At 42.9% G+C, this 17455-nt stretch overlaps 1 long non-coding RNA gene across 1 annotated transcript in view; it reads right to left on the bottom strand.

The window, feature by feature from the left end:
• Nucleotides 1-1868: 1868 nt before the first annotated feature.
• Nucleotides 1869-17455, bottom strand: part of LOC142744318 (uncharacterized) — a 69251-nt gene continuing 53664 nt past the window's right edge. Inside the window, exon 4 of the long non-coding RNA XR_012881661.1 lies at nt 1869-2119. This is a non-coding gene — a long non-coding RNA (uncharacterized LOC142744318). The remainder of the gene's footprint in view (nt 2120-17455) is intronic.

The raw sequence follows: 17455 nt of genomic DNA, 5'->3' as shown, positions 1-17455 counted from the left end.
CCACTTTGTACCCCTCAAGAAACTACCCAATGCCAAGACGTTAGCCACCTTGTTTGTCAAACACATCCTGCATCTCCATGGGGTTCTGGTCAATATTGTTTCTGACAGAGGGGTACAATTTGTTTCATTGTTTTGGAGAGCTCTCTGTAAGAAGCTGGAGATTGATCTGTCCTTTTCCTCGGCCTTCCATCCTGAAACTCATGGCCAAACGGAGAGGACTAATCAGTCTCTAGAACAATACTTAAGGTGTTTTATCTCAGACTGTCAAAATGATTGGGTCTCCTTCATTCCCCTCGGCGAATTTTCCCTTAATAACCGGGTCAATAACTCGTCGGGGGTCTCCCCCTTCTTCTGCAATTTTGGGTTTAATCCACTGTTCTCCTCTGTTTCACCTGGTGGTTCCAACAATCCCGAGGTAGATGTCGTTCATCAGGAACTGTGCACAGTCTGGGCCCAGGTTCAGAAGAACCTTGAGGCGTCCCAGAGCATCCAAAAGACTCAGGCAGATAAAAGACATTCAACTAACCCCCTATTTGTGGTCGGGGATCTGGTGTGGCTGTCTTCTAAAAATTTTCGCATTAAAGTTCCGTCCAAGAAATTTGCCCCCCCCGGAATATAGGGCCGTACAAAATCATTGAGTTCCTCAACCCTGTCTTCTTCCGGCTTGAGTTACCCCAGTCTTTTCAGATACACAACGTGTTCCATGCCTCCCTCTTGAAAAGCTGCTCCCCATCCTTGGCTACATCAAGGAAACCTCCGGTCACTGTTCTCACTCCGGATGGAGTAGAATTCGAGGTAGCCAAGATTGTGGACAGCAGGATGGTCCAGGGCTCCCTCCAGTACCTGGTCCATTGGAGAGGATACGGGCCTGAGGAGAGGACTTGGGTACCCGCCCGGGATGTTCACGCCGGTATATTTCTCAGGAAGTTCCATCTTCGGTTTCCCAACAAGCCAGGCCCACTTAGGAAGGGTCCAGTGGCCCCTTATAAAAGGGGGGTACTGTAAAGGGTTTGCCAGACACAGGTTCAGTGTTGACGCCCAGGGTTAATCAGCCTTCATCAGCTCCAAGGTCTCCAGAGTGCTGCGATCTGTTACCACTCAGGCTTGTAGGCTGATTAGAGGGAGAACCTATCACAGCCTGGCCTGATGGTTCTAGCTCCTGCCCTTGGTCTATTTATACCCTCACTTGCAGCATGTTCCTTGCCTGTGATTGTCTGTTTTCCTGGCTCTGCTATTCCTGCTATTTACCTGATTGACCGCTGTAACTTATTGACCCTGGCTTGCCTGACTATTCTCCTGCTCTGATTTTGCTACGACGTACTCTCCTGGTTTGATTCGGCTCGTTCACCTCTGCCTCTTGCTCACGGTGTTGCCGTGGGAAACTTCCCCTACTTCCCCCTTTTGCTTCTGTGTGCCCTTGTCTTGTGTTGTCTGTCTTGCACTTACTGAGCGTAGGGACTGTCGCCCGGTTGTACGCCGTCACTTAGGACGGGCCGTGCAAGTAGGCAGGGACTGAGTTGCGGGTAGATTAGGGCTCACCTGTCCATCTCCCTACCCCTAGTCATTACAGGATGGCTTTATTTATTTTAGAATAACATGTAGTTTTTCTTTCCTGCTGTTTCTAAATTTCTTAATTCTCCATATATATTAGAAATTCTCAAGCATTGGCCAGGAGGAGGGAAGATCTTGTAAAAACCCTTTAAATAGATAATATATTTTTATAAATAAAGGTCATTACTCTTTTCCATTGGAAATAATAAAGAAAATCTTTAAGCGAGACACCAATTTTGAAAACACCCACTAGAAGTTAAGTATTTCTCCAGATTTACCGTCTATTACCTATGACATATTTTTTTTATTTTTTTTTTATTTATGTTTATTCAACACAATATAAAATTCCATACAAGTAAGGAATAAAGAAAATTCAACTATACACATATTTTTACATTTTCCCCCCACCCACTCAAGACCGATCTTGGTTAAAGGGAAAAACAAAAAGAACAAAAATTCTTACAACTCCACCTATGACATATATTTAGGACGTCATGTCTGCCATCCTGTAATCATTGAATGAGTTATCGTAAGAATTGTTGAGGGGAATTCACCGACAGTGGAGTACCTGGAAAGAAATGGAGACATTTCAGAAATATAATAAAGAATATATTTAATCCAATAAATGATCTCAATGAAAGCATAGACAAATAATGCTACACGGTGCAGTCCTGAAAGCCAAAGATATACAAAAAATTTAAAAAAAGGAAAAATTCCAGGATCTACTCAGCACACTTATATATATGTATTTTATTAGTAATTAATTAAAAAGTATTCCTAGATAGAGTGAATAAGTATATATGATTCACTGAAGTGATAAATGAGTAAAACTTATAATTTTTATTTGATAACTCTCTAAAAACAGGGGTACAATCACCACTGTGAAAAAAGCCCCATCATGCTTATTTAAAAAAGTATTAGGGGGGCGGAGTTTGGCTGCTGAAGGAAATGGCCGCTTGATCTCGGGGCTCCTGCCACATCATATGTATAAAGCGGCACACAGCGTAGCTAAGTACTTTTAAGTACTTCACCACAGTATATTAACTGCAGGATACCCCGGGGCACTTGTCGGGTGTGTGAGGTGAGCGGACCGAGACTTGCAGCGGGTGGAAACAGCCTCTTGGAGTGACGGCCGGACTGAGGGAGCGTTGGGCCGGAGCTGCCACGTGGGGAGGAGGACGGCAGTGTGAGGACAGCGCGGAACATAGCTGACACACAGATTTGGGCGCAAGATATCTCCGGTAAGGGGCTGGTGTGCCTGAAACGTGAGGAGGATCGGGGAGCAGGAGGAAGGGGAGTGTGAGAGCTGGGACCGGAGTGAGACAGTGCTGGATCTGGACTGACCACGAGGAGAGAAGTGTGAGGTATTTATCGTCGGTCATCGGTGGCTGGATCAGTACGCAGCTGAATAACTCTCTCTATAGAGGACTTAAATCATCCTTGGCCTCATAAAATTTGATATATTGACTGCTCTGGTGGAGGTCACATATTCAGGCCTGGGTAGGCCTGAGAAGCCGCGGCCTAAAGTTGTGCAGCGATCCAGGAGGTGTATGCCCTACTCTTCACAGTTGTAGTTGGCACTTAATTTGCTGCTGGGCTGGTGTTTGGAAACTATCCTCAAACAGAGGCCTCTCTGGTATAGGGGGTCTGTCTACTTCAGTTTATATCACTGCTAAGTGGCCTGTATTCTTTTGCATACTTATCTGCTGGGGTCTGGTACCTGTAGCTCTTAGCATCATGACAAAAAGGAAGGGCAAGGCAGCTCCTAGAAAACTCACAGAATATTTTGGAAAGCCTGCTTTGGGACCTGCAGAAGAGTTGGCTTCACCGGCTCCCCTATTACAACCGCAAGTACGCACCCCCTCACCTCGGGGCTCTCCCTTGAGAGCAGAGGTCCTTACAGAGGATAGAGGCTCTTCTTGGGACTCGGAGCAAACTGGGAATGGGGGTCTTAGGGGGTCCTCATCTTCTCCTACAGCTTCACATACACATGCAGGCCTAGATCAGAGGGAATGCTTACAAACGGATATGATGCCTGTCTCTCCAGCTCTGATGACTGCTCATTGTGATCTTCAGCAATTCCCTTCCTCTACTGACCCGATTACAGTGGACGCCTTGAAAAATATGCTTGTTGTGCTCCAGAATGGCATTAATCAAAGCGTCTCCTCATTAGTCCGGAAGCTCCAATCTAATGTAAATACATTGGGAGATCGCACTGATCATCTTGAGCGCAAAATGGAAGATGTCACTACAGCGCATAATGAGTTAGTGGATGCGCACACGGCACTAGAAGAAGAGGTTAAATGGCTCAAAACCAAGGCTACAGATGCTGAGGATAGGTCCAGACGGAATAATATTAAAATCAGAGGTATTTCAGAGGATGTGGCTCCATCAGATATCCAAGCATTCCTCAAGCGTCTCTTTCTCACTGTTGTACCCTCTCTTTCGGAACTGAATCTTACTATAGATCGGGCTCATAGGGTGCCCAAATCCAAAGCCGCTCCTGAAAAGGCGCCGAGAGATACGCTGGTCAGGATTCACTTCTACCATGTAAAGGAATGCATAATGTTCCAATCCAGGAAGCTTAAAGTGCTGCCGGCGCCGTATTCTTCTGTCTCCCTGTTTCCGGATCTCTCCGCAGCTACTCTGCAGGCACGCAGAGAATTTTTCCCGGTGACGAAGATATTAAGGGATCACAACATCAGGTATAAATGGGGATTTCCAATCAAGCTTCTGATTAACCGCAACGGTACATCGATTACAGTGTCTTCAGTGGAAGAGGGATTGCGGTGGCTGCAGAAGTGGGATATCGGTTCGGCTTGTTCTGTGGGACTGGCGGATAAACGCAGATCTCCATCGCAAGTTACCAAGGAGTGGGACACTGTGAGATCTAAAAATACTTGAACTGTTTTCTTCCCTGTCAGCTTTTCTATATATGACCCGAGTATCCAATTCAATATGACATGCTAATGTGGTTATACGCTAACATGGTATTATATTCTCGTTGAGTATTTTATGATGTGTTCTCTCCCCCAGGAAATTCGGTGCTCACAGAGCATTATGTCTTTGGGTTCATTTGTTTTTATTCTTTATATTTGTTCTTTTTTGTTCAACTGTTTATATTCCAGGAACATCAAGTACTACATAACAGATCGGAGATCCAGGATTGTGGATCGGATGGAGTTGGGGAATGGGGTACAGTATGATACAGCTGGTCGACGATTCCGCAGGGCATCACAGCACTTAATTTTCTACCAGAAACATGGTACTGCATATTTCCTCCATTAATGCTAGAGGACTTAATAGCCCATTTAAATGCAGTCTCTTATGGCGAGAGGCCAGGGCTCTTAAGTGTGAGGTGCTTTTCGTGCAAGAAACGCACTTTCATTCAGACAAAACTCCCAAATTTTCTAATAAATTTTTCCCTCACGTGTTCACCTCCTCTTGCCCAGCTAAGCGTAAGGGGGTTATGATAGCCATTAAGTCCTCAGTTGCTTTTAATATGAAGTCCCTCATCCAAGACCCACAGGGGCGATATTTGGGACTTGTCTGTGAAATTAATAATGTGTTATATACCTTTGTTAATGTGTACTTCCCTAACAAGCGTCAACAACACTATTTCCGTTCGCTGTTAACCAAAATTAGATCTTTTACCCAGGGTCTTTTGGTCTTAGGAGGGGATTTTAACTCCATAGGGGATCCTAATATGGATACCACTAATAGAAATAGACTCACAGTGCCATTGTCCCAGGTTATGGTGGAGGAAGGCTTATATGATGTGTGGAGATGTCAGCATGGGCTGGAAAGGGATTATACATATTTTTCGCAATCTCATCTTTCATACTCTAGAATTGACTCATTTCTGGTAGATGGTGGAGCTCTTGTTCAAGCCCAATCCTCTAGTATAGGAGACATTACGTGGTCCGACCACGCCCCAGTGTCTCTCTCGCTGGCGGAAACATTTTCATCACCCCCCCCTCCCAATGGAAACTGAATGATTTTATCCTGCATCACCCTGAGCATGCAGAGTATTTGAAATCAGAACTGTCTCACTATTTTTCCGTCAATACGAACTCGGTTTCTTGTCCTCACATTCTATGGAATGCTCACAAGGCCTTTATGAGAGGGTTAATTATTAAGGCCTGTTCTCGGGTTAAGCGGAAGAGGGAGGCGGAGGTTGTTGCAACTACAATTAAAATTGCGGATCTAGAAAATAGAAATAAATCTAACCCTTCCCCTGTTGTGGCTTCTGAATTGCGAGCTTTACGATTGTCCTTACAGGCGTTATTAGCTTCACAACATGATATCTTTCTTAAAAGGATGCAGGTACAAACATATGTCCATAATAATAGAGCTGGGGCGTTATTGGCGAAAAAATTTAAGCAGACAACATTGCGTTCACGTATAGCTTTTTTAATAGATGATAAGTGTAATAAAATCATTGACCCTAGAGGGATCGCTGAGCGATTTAGGCAATATTATAGCTCTCTTACTGAGTTTCTGGACTCGGTGTCCCTACCGAAGATTTCAGAGAATCAGTTGAAGGCCCTGTCTGAACCCTTTACCCTAGAAGAGATAACCCAAGCTATTTCTGCTCTAAAACCCTTTAAAGCACCGGGTCCGGACGGATTCACTAATAATTATTATAAGTGTTAGCCCTCTATTCTAGCTCCGCATTTACTAGCAGTGTTTAATAAAGCGGATTCTGAGGGCGCATTTCCTGCTGAAATGTTTTCTGCCAATAGTGTTACTCTCCCAAAACCGGGGAAGGAACCAACTGACCCGGCAAATTTTCGCCCAATATCATTATTAAATTCGGATATAAAAATTTATGCGAAAATCCTGTCCAATAGATTATACAATATAATTCCAAACTTGGTTAAATCTGATCAGGTGGGATTTGTGTCTGGACGGCAAGCTCCGGATGGGACAAGGCGGTTTATTGATCTTGTGCAATGGGTGGAGGCATCTCGGACGCCTTCTCTGCTGTTAACCTTGGACGCGGAGAAGGCGTTTGACAGGGTAAATTGGAGGTATCTGTCTCACATTTTGTCGCGCTTTGGTCTGACGGGTAACATTGGCTCCGCAATATCGGCATTGTACTCTAATCCTTCGGCTAGGGTTTTGACCTCTGGTTTTCTTTCTGACCCCCTCACAATTAGTAATGGTACACGGCAGGGGTGCCCTCTGTCCCCTCTCATTTTTGCTTTGGTAATGGAGCCGTTGGCGGAAGTAATTAGGACCAATTCTGACATGACAGGTATTAAAGTAGGACCTGCGGAACATAAGATAGGCCTTTATGCAGATGATGTTCTCATAGCTATAACTGACCCCTGTACGTCATTGCCTGCGTTACAAAACTCTTTAGCGGAGTTTGGAAGAGTATCTTATTATTCGGTTAATGCTTCGAAGTCCCAGATATTGAATTTGGGGGTTGATTCTCAAACTAAAAATAGGCTGACATCTCAATATCCATATAAGTGGCAGGAGGGCAGTATTATGTATTTGGGGGTGTATATCACTAGCCCCAGCTCCGCACTTTTCTCCAAAAATTATATGCCCTTGTTGGCTAAAATATCTAAAATGTTAGAGGGGTTTTCAAAGCCAATGATCTCATGGGCAGGGAGGGTGGCGGTGGTGAAAATGATGGTGTTACCAATTGTGTTGTATCTTTTTCATACTGTTGCTATTCCTGTGCCTATTAACTATCTCACGAATTTACAAAGAATTATCACTAATTTTATCTGGGCAGGACGGAAACCCAGAATTCGTGTTTCCACTATGACTAGGCACTGTTCTAGTGGAGGAATGGGAGTCCCGGATGTTAAGAAATACTATCACGCAACAGTTCTTTCTCATCTTAAGCACTGGTGGAGGGGGAATACAGATCTCAGATGGGTGGAGATAGAGAGGGCTGCTGCAGCTCAACCCTTGATTTCCTTGTTGTCTATGGGTAGACCCTCCCGGTGGGTGCCGTCGGTCCGCCTTTCCTCAATAACCGTATCTTTGTCTTCATGGCAATTTCTAGTAGCTTCCACACCTATAACGGAATGCGTGGCTTTGAAACTATTACCGCTGGGATATATCTCCTCGTTAGTGCCGGACCTTCATGTCGAAAACTGGGTACTAGCTGGGGTGAACACTATAGGTTCTCTGTATGATTCCGCCATTTTATTTTTGTTCCAACAACTGGTCCTCAAGTATGGACTCCCTCAGAGGGATTTTTATAAATATTTACAACTCCGTTATGCTTTACACTCTCTAACTATAGACGTGCCCTATTTTCCAGCTACTGCATATAGATTCTTTACTAATGAGAACCAAAAACTTAGGGGCATAACTTTGTTTTATTCTGGGTTCAGTAGCACAGTGTCCGCATCAAAACCCGGCTATTTCCTGAAATGGGAAGCGGATTTAGATCAAGAGGTCCCGCTCAAAGATTGGTATACTGCTATTCATTGGGTTAGGAAAATTTCCAGGGGAGCTAGCCATTGGGAAACTGCACATAAAATTCTCTTACGTTGGTATAGAACTCCCTCCCAGATAGCCAAAATTAACCCCCTATACTCCCCTCTATGTTGGCGGCAATGTGGTTTCCCGGGGAACTATATGCATGTGTGGTGGCAGTGTCCCTTGGTGTTTATATTTTGGAAGGTGGTGTTTGCCCTAATTAGCTCTATATCGGCTACTCAGATATCTCCCTCACCTGCCTTAGCCTTATGTTTCATAGGTTTGTCTGATATCCCTGCACAAATCAGACATGTAGTAGGTCATATTATCCTAGCCGCTAGGTTGATAATTGCTAGGTCGTGGAAGTCTTCTGCTCCCTTAACGGTGGCAGAATTGGTAAACATGGTTAAATTTGATTATGTTATGGAAAGGATGGTGGCGGTACGACTCAACCAGGTTGAGAAGTTCAATGTAAATTGGTCTATATGGTGTGCATACTTGAACTCCGGGGCTCTCCCTCACTAGGATGTTTATGGAACACAACCCTAAACCATGAAGGTGTTTGAATTTAAACGATTTTTGGACTCTGATACCTGTGACTTTGTAAGTATGGGATTGCATCCTGGAATACTGTTTGGTTCATAAGTTGTAATTCTCCTAAAATGGTATGTTACTATGATAATATGTCAACAGTGTAATGCATAATATTCTGTGACCTTTATGTACGGCTATGTTGGCCTCACTGTTTGCAATGTATTCTATGTTTTACAAAAATTTTGAATAAAGAGTGAAATTAAAAAAAAAAGAAAAAAAAAAAAGGATTAAACCTATACTACAATTGCTGGTTCCTTTGTGAACCCACCTCTAATTGAGTATACTTGAAAGATATGCGGGATCAGCGTTTAAACATTGGTGTATCAGTGGATGGGACCCTACAACACACCAGAGTCTGCAGTTACCGCTCCTAAATCCCCCGGTGCTAGGGTTAACCAAAAATGCCACTGTCACCTACGCTATAATTCCTCACTCAACTGACCTTACGCGTTTCTATACATTATTTCATCAGGGGTCTATATCTTTGTCATTCTGGCTATGATGCCAGCGATATCAGACTGTAACAGATATACTGCTACACACACGGAAGCGTGCTCGCATGGATGTCAGCGGCACGCTTCACTCGGGACCCAGAGTTAATATAACTAATACTCCTCCCCTTGGGCTAAGGCAATGCCCCCGTAAGCAGCCAATCACGGTAGCCCACGTCAACCATGACGTCTGGTCATGTGCCTCCCGGCGCGTCATCTGACGTACCCGGAAGCCACACCCCCAACATCAGCCGAGCGCGCAGGCGCAGTGAGAGACGCAGAGTGCATCTCATTACTGCCCAAAGCCCTCCCATCTCAAGGACGGAGCATGATAATAACATAGGAATAAAGATAGCGGTTCAGCTCAAAACCGCGATCTGGCAGCCATAGATAACGCAACTTCTCTGTACACATACTAGGTATGGATAGATATGCAATAATCGTATTTGCCACAGTACTGCATTTAAACCATTTTTGACACTGAAGGACAACTACACCTATTTAAGGAAAAGTACTTTACTGCAAATGATTGTAAACAAATATGCAGCAACACATAAATCCATTTTTCACCTGTGGACAAAACCACTAGGACATATATTTTTAAATAAAACAGGTATAATTCGTTTGCTCGTTTAGACCTTCTGGCTGTATACAGGCCAGCCTATAGATCCACTGGGCCTCTTTACGCAGAATTAAATTGTCCCAGTCCCCTCCACGTTTTGGAGGACACACCAGTTCAATCGCCTGAAATTTTAGGCATTCTGCTCTGCCCTGATGTTTGGCATGTACATGCTTAGATATGGGAGTATCTCTTTCATTTATAACATCTCTAACATGTTTTCTAATCCGGCGCCAAAGTTGCCGAACAGTTTTGCCCACGTAGTTCAGTGGGTATGGACATGTGATAAGATATACCACCCCTGCTGTTTTACAGTTAACAAAATCCCGAATATCATACTCAATTTTGGTGGTGACACTTTTGAATTTTATCCCATTCTGGATAAAATTACAAGCTCTGCAGCTACCACATTTGTGTGTACCTGGTATCTGCCTGTCAAGCCATGTTCCTTTTCGTGGTATAGGATCAAAGCAACTGTGCATTACTCTGTCTATGATATTCTTACCCTTACGGAACGTGACTGATGGCTGTTGGGTGATTTGATCCACCAAGTCAGCATCTGCACTGAGAATACGCCAGTATCTTTTTAATATTTTCATAATCTCTGGTTGCTTGGAGTCAAAAGTACCTATAAGTCTAGTAATTTTTTTCCTCTTTTCTTTGTCTTGGAACCAAGAGACTCATTCTGTATGAGTCTCTTGCCCCCTCATAGGCCTTTTTAATTACCCCTTTGGGAAAACCCCTCTCCTTCAACCTATTGGCGAGATCTTGCGACTGCAGCTCAAAATTATCTAAAGAGCTGCAATTACGGCGTACCCTCATAAACTGGCCCCTGGGGATACCTCGTTTAAGGGGATAGGGATGACAGCTATCCAATTGTAAAAAGCTGTTCGTTGCTGTCTCCTTACGGTGTACTTTAGTGCGAATTGTGCATTCCTTAGTTTTTGTGATCTTGAGATCCAGGAATGATAATTCCAGATCACTAATCTCACTTGTAAACCTCAGCCCTAGATCATTCTCATTCAGGGCTGCCACAAAGGCATGGAAATCTTCCACTGTGGAATTCCAGAGTAACAGCACGTCATCAATATATCTAATCCACAGACCTATTGATGAAGTCCACATGGAAAAATTTTCCCCAAAAACTACTGTTTCTTCCCACCAGCCAAGATACAAGTTCGCATAAGTGGGAGCAGTAGGACTCCCCATTGCTGTACCACATTGCTGATGGAAAATGCGATCCTCAAAGACAAATACATTTTTTTCTAATACAAAATGTAGCATTTGCAACAAAAGTTGATTGTGAGCCACATATTGAGTACCTCGTGATTTAAGAAAGTACTCTACTGCTTGGCAGCCAAGCCCATGTGGAATAGAGGAATACAATGCCTCCACATCAAGGCTAGCCAGCATTGTGTTCCGTTCTAGCGTGATACCATCAATTTGTTTCAATACATCCATGGTGTCACGCACGTAAGATGTCAGACTTAACACAAAGGGACGCAACACTACGTCTATATATGTGCTCACATTCTGGGTTAGATTATTGATACCTGATACGATAGGCCTGCCACGTATGGGAGGGTACCCCTTATGGATTTTGGGCAAAGTATAAAAACACGCCATAGTAGTAAATTTTGGGAATAAAAAGTTGAACTCACTAGTACTAATCAGTTCTCTACTCTTGGCATCACAAAGGATGTCCAAAAGCTCCTTTTTAATTTGTGCTGTGGGATTCTCTTTTAAAATGGTATAGCATTCAGGATTGAGCAGTATGTCCTCACACATCTTCTTATAGTCTTCTCTACTCATAACCACAATATTGCCACCCTTGTCGGATGCTTTGAGAACTATATTTTGTCTCTTTTCTAAAGTAGTCAGGGCCTCACGCTCAGACCAAGAAAGATTGTTATCCATTCCACTCACATCCTGACCTAAAACCTTTAACTCATCTCCCACCAATTCAACAAATAGATCAACATTTGTAAAATCTCCTACTGGCGGTAGTTTCCTGCTTTTAGTTTTAAGGTTAGTAAATGGACCTTGTCCTGGAGCTCTACTTGATTCCTCAAGCAACCCCTCCAAAGCCTCTAGGCCTTCTAGATCAAATTCTTCTAAACCCATTTCCAGACATTTCTTTTTATTGTGATGCTTAAAAAACGTTATCCATTTTAATTTACGAGCAAAAAGGTTTAAATCCTTCACCCAGGTAAATGAATCAATTCTCACTGTGGGGACAAACGAAAGCCCCTTCTCCAGAAGCATGATCTCAGATGTTTTTAAACTATATTCTGATAAATTGATAATCTGTAGTTTATCTGTTCCTCTTCCTTTTATAAATCCTTTTGTCCCCTCAACATGTAGCGGGAAATGGGGGGATTGTTGGATAAAAAATTACTGCCACTATTGGCAGAGGCCCTGCCACGACCTCTATTCCTGCCTCTGGCACCTCCCCTGTATTTCTGTCTCCCACCACTGGCCCCAAAATATGGACCCACTCTCTCAGAGTCTGTAGTTTCACTCTCAGATGTAGAAGGATCAGACTCTCTTGGCTCCCTATTCTGCTGCTGTTGTTGTTGTTGGTTGACAAAGTCGTAAGCTTTTTTCTCCCTGAATTCCTGCAGATCCCTTTGGAACTGGAAGTGCTTACGTTCTTTTAGATGGTTAGTAAACCTCTCTAGAGATTGCTGTAAGGTTTTATCTTTTTTCTCAAAACCTGGGGTATCTACTAGGGTCTTAACTGTCTCAATTTCTTTTTTCAATTCTACACTAGTATGCTCAAACTGGATTTTCTCCTCCTCTACGAGAATTTGCATTAGTCTCAGTGAGCTCCCTGTGATCTCCTGTTCCCACCTCTCCTTGATGTTAGGTGTCTTTAATCTGGAGGCTGGGGCAATAGGCACTCTCAGGCCTCTAGGTACTATTTTATTTTTGAGATAGTTCTCCAGACTCTGAATTTCCCACCAACTCCTTGTATAATCCTTATGCAATCTCGTGAGGTTTTTAAATGTAGATTTAAGGGAAGCACCTTGAGTTGTATATGCAAGTTTACACTCAGAAAATACACTTTTGGCCTCACTCATCCACCCCTCTGTACTCAAATCAGAGAGCGCGAAGGCAGCCATTCCCTGATAGCAATTTATAATGAACTGTAATGATTCGTAAATAATTCACTGTATTTTACGATATTTGACTTGTGCTCCCACAAAGTATAAGAGATTGCAATTCACTGAAGTGATAAATGAGTAAAACTTATAATTTTTATTTGATAACTCTCTAAAAACAGGGGTACAATCACCACTGTGAAAAAAGCCCCACCGTGCTTATTTAAAAACGTATTAAACCTGTTTGAATTTAAACGATTTTTGGACTCTGATACCTGTGACTTTGTAAGTATGGGATTGCATCCTGGAATACTGTTTGGTTCATAAGTTGTAATTCTCCTAAAATGGTATGTTACTATGATAATATGTCAACAGTGTAATGCATAATATTCTGTGACCTTTATGTACGGCTATGTTGGCCTCACTGTTTGCAATGTATTCTATGTTTTACAAAAAATTTGAATAAAGAGTGAAATAAAAAAATAAAAAAAAGTATTAAACCTATACTACAATTGCTGGTTCCTTTGTGAACCCACCTCTAATTGAGTATACTTGAAAGATATGCGGGATCAGCGTTTAAACATTGGTGTATCAGTGGATGGGACCCTACAACACACCAGAGTCTGCAGTTACCGCTCCTAAATCCCCCGGTGCTAGGGTTAACCAACAATGCCACTGTCACCTACGCTATAATTCCTCACTCAACTGACCCTACGCGTTTCTATACATTATTTCATCAGGGGTCTATATCTTTGTCATTCTGGCTATGATGCCAGCGATATCAGACTGTAACAGATATACTGCTACACACACGGAAGCGTGCTCGCATGGATGTCAGCGGCACGCTTCACTCGGGACCCAGAGTTAATATAACTAATACTCCTCCCCTTGGGCTAAGGCAATGTCCCCGTAAGCAGCCAATCACGGTAGCCCACGTCAACCGTGACGTCTGGTCATGTGCCTCCCGGCGCGTCATCTGACGTACCCGGAAGCCACACCCCCAAAAGAATCTGATGCTTCTACATCTGAGAGTGAAACTACAGACTCTGAGAGAGTGGGTCCATATTTTAGGGCCAGTGGTGGGAGACAGAAATACAGGGGAGGTGCCAGAGGCAGGAATAGAGGTCATGGCAGGGCCTCTGCCAATAGTGGCAGTAATTTTTTATCCAACAATCCCCCCATTTCCCGCTACATGTTGAGGGGACAAAAGGATTTATAAAGGGAAGAGGAACAGATAAACTACAGATTATCAATTTATCAGAATATAGTTTAAAAAAATCTGAGATCATGCTTCTGGAGAAGGGGCTTTCGTTTGTCCCCACAATGAGATTTGATTCATTTACCTGGGTGAAGGATTTAAACCTTTTTGCTCGTAAATTAAAATGGATAAAGTTTTTTAAGCATCACAATAAAAATACATTTCTGGAAATGGGTTTAGAAGAATCTGATCTAGAAGGCCTAGAGGCTTTGGAGGGGTTGCTTGAGGAATCAAGTAGAGCTCCAGGACAAGGTCCATTTACTAACCTTAAAACTAAAAGCAGGAAACTACCGCCAGTAGGAGATTTTACAAATGTTGATCTATTTGTTGAATTGGTGGGAGATGAGTTAAAGGTTTTAGGTCAGGATGTGAGTGGAATGGATAACAATCTTTCTTGGTCTGAGCGTGAGGCCCTGACTACTTTAGAAAAGAGACAAAATATAGTTCTCAAAGCATCCGACAAGGGTGGCAATATTGTGGTTATGAGTAGAGAAGACTATAAGAAGATGTGTGAGGACATACTGCTCAATCCTGAATGCTATACCATTTTAAAAGAGAATCCCACAGCACAATTTAAAAAGGAGCTTTTGAACATCCTTTGTGATGCCAAGAGTAGTGCACTGATTAGTGCTAGTGAGTTCAACTTTTTATTCCCAAAATTTCCTACTATGGCGTGTTTTTATAGTTTGCCCAAAATCCATAAAGGGTACCCTCCCATACGTGGCAGGCCTATCGTATCAGGTATCAATAATCTAACCCAGAATGTGAGCACATATATAGACGTAGTGTTGCATCCCTTTGTGTTAAGTCTGACATTTTACGTGCGTGACACCATGGATGTATTGAAACAAATTTATTGTATCACGCTAGAACGGAACACAATGCTTGCTAGCCTTGATGTGGAGGCATTGTATTCCTCTATTCCACATGGGCTTGGCTGCCAAGCAGTAGAGTACTTTCTTAAATCACGAGGTACTCAATATGTAGCTCACAATCAACTTTTGTTGCAAATGCTACATTTTGTATTAGAAAAAATTGTATTTGTCTTTGAGGATCGCATTTTCCATCAGCAACGTGGTACAGCAATGGGGAGTCCTACTGCTCCCACTTATGCGAACTTGTATCTTGGCTGGTGGGAAGAAACAGTAGTTTTTTGGGAAAATTTTTCCATGTGGACTTCATCAATAGGTCTGTGGATTAGATATATTGATGACGTGCTGTTACTCTCGAATTCCACAGTGGAAGATTTCCATGCCTTTGTGGCAGCCCTGAATGAGAATGATCTAGGGCTGAGGTTTACAAGTGAGATTAGTGATCTGGAATTATCATTCCTGGATCTCAAGATCACAAAAACTAAGGAATGCACAATTTGCACTAAAGTACACCGTAAGGAGACAGCAACAAACAGCTTTTTACAATGGGATAGCTGTCATCCCTATCCCCTTAAACGAGGTATCCCCAGGGGCCAGTTTATGAGGGTACGCCGTAATTGCAGCTCTTTAGACGATTTTGAGCTGCAGTCGCAAGATGTCGCCAATAGGTTGAAGGAGAGGGGTTTTCCCAAAGGGGTAATTAAAAAGGCCTCTGAAGGGGCAAGAGACTCAGACAGAACGAGTCTCTTGGTTCCAAGACAAAGAAAAGAGGAAAAAATGACTAGACTTATAGGTACTTTTGACTCCAAGCAACCAGAGATTATGAAAATATTAAAAAGATACTGGCGTATTCTCAGTGCAGATGCTGACTTGGTGGATCAAATCACCCAACAGCCATCAGTCACGTTCCGTAGGGGTAAGAATATCAGAGACAGAGTGATTCACAGTTGCTTTGATCCTATACCACAAAAAGGAACATGGCTTGACAGGCAGATACCAGGTACACACAAATGTGGTAGCTGCAGAGCTTGTAATTTTATCCAGAATGGGAGAAAAGTCAAAAGTGTCACCACCAAAATCGAGTATGATATTCGGGATTTTGTTAACTGTAAAACAGCAGGGGTGGTATATCTTATCACATGTCCATGCCCACTGAACTATGTGGGCAAAACTTTTCGGCAACTTCGGCGCCGGATTAGAGAACATGTTGGAGATGTTATAAATGAAAGAGATACTCCCATATCTAAGCATGTACATGCCAAACAACAGGGCAGAGCAGAATGCCTAAAATTTCAGGCGATTGAACTGGTGCGTCCTCCAAAACGTGGAGGGGACTGGGACAATTTAATTCTGCATAAAGAGGCCCAGTGGATATATAGGCTGGCCTGTATACAGCCAGAAGGTCTAAACGAGCAAACGAATTATACCTGTTTTATTTAAAAATATATGTCCTAGTGGTTTTGTCCACAGGTGAAAAATGGATTTATATGTTGCTGCATATTTGTTTACAATCATTTGCAGTGAATTACTTTTCCTTAAATAGGTGTAGTTGTCCTTCAGTGTCAAAAATGGTTTAAATGCATTACTGTGGCAAATACGATTATTGCATATCTATCCATACCTAGTATGTGTACAGAGAAGTTGCGTTATCTATTGCTGCCAGATTGCGGTTTTGAGCTGAACCACTATCTTTATTCCTATGTTATTATCATGCTCCGTCCTTGAGATGGGAGGGCTTTGGGCAGTAATGAGATGCACTCTGCGTCTCTCACTGCGCCTGCGCGCTCGGCTGATATTGGGGGTGTGGCTTCCGGGTACGTCAGATGACGCGCCGGGAGGCACATGACCAGACGGTTGACGTGGGCTACCATGATTGGCTGCTTACAGGGGCATTGCCTTAGCCCAAGGGGAGGAGTATTAGTTATATTAACTCTGGGTCCCGAGTGAAGCGTGCCGCTGACATCCATGCGAGCACGCTTCCATGTGTGTAGCAGTATTTCTGTTACAGTCTGATATCGCTGGCATCATAGCCAGAATGACAAAGATATAGACCCCTGATGAAATAATGTATAGAAACGCGTAGGGTCAGTTGAGTGAGGAATTATAGCGTAGGTGACAGTGGCATTGTTGGTTAACCCTAGCACCGGGGGATTTAGGAGCGGTAACTGCAGACTCTGGTGTGTTGTAGGGTCCCATCCACTGATACACCAATGTTTAAAGGCTGATCCCGCATATCTTTCATGTATACTCATTTAGAGGTGGGTTCACAAATGAACCAGCAATTGTAGTATAAGTTTAATACGTTTTTAAATAAGCACGGTGGGGCTTTTTTCATTTATCACTTCAATGAATTGCAATCTCTTATACTTTGTGGGAGCACAAGTCACATATCGTAAAATACAGTGAATTAATGAATAAGTATATATAATATGAAATAAGATAATTGAGCAATAGATATACCGTTATCCAGACTGGGAATGCCCACAGAATTACAGAAAGATAAATAAAGAGACTAG

This window comes from Rhinoderma darwinii, chromosome 1, assembly GCF_050947455.1.
Source record: "Rhinoderma darwinii isolate aRhiDar2 chromosome 1, aRhiDar2.hap1, whole genome shotgun sequence".
NCBI lineage: Eukaryota > Metazoa > Chordata > Amphibia > Anura > Rhinodermatidae > Rhinoderma > Rhinoderma darwinii.
Note: the sequence above shows the minus strand (reverse complement) of the source record. Positions and strands in the feature narration are given on the sequence as shown.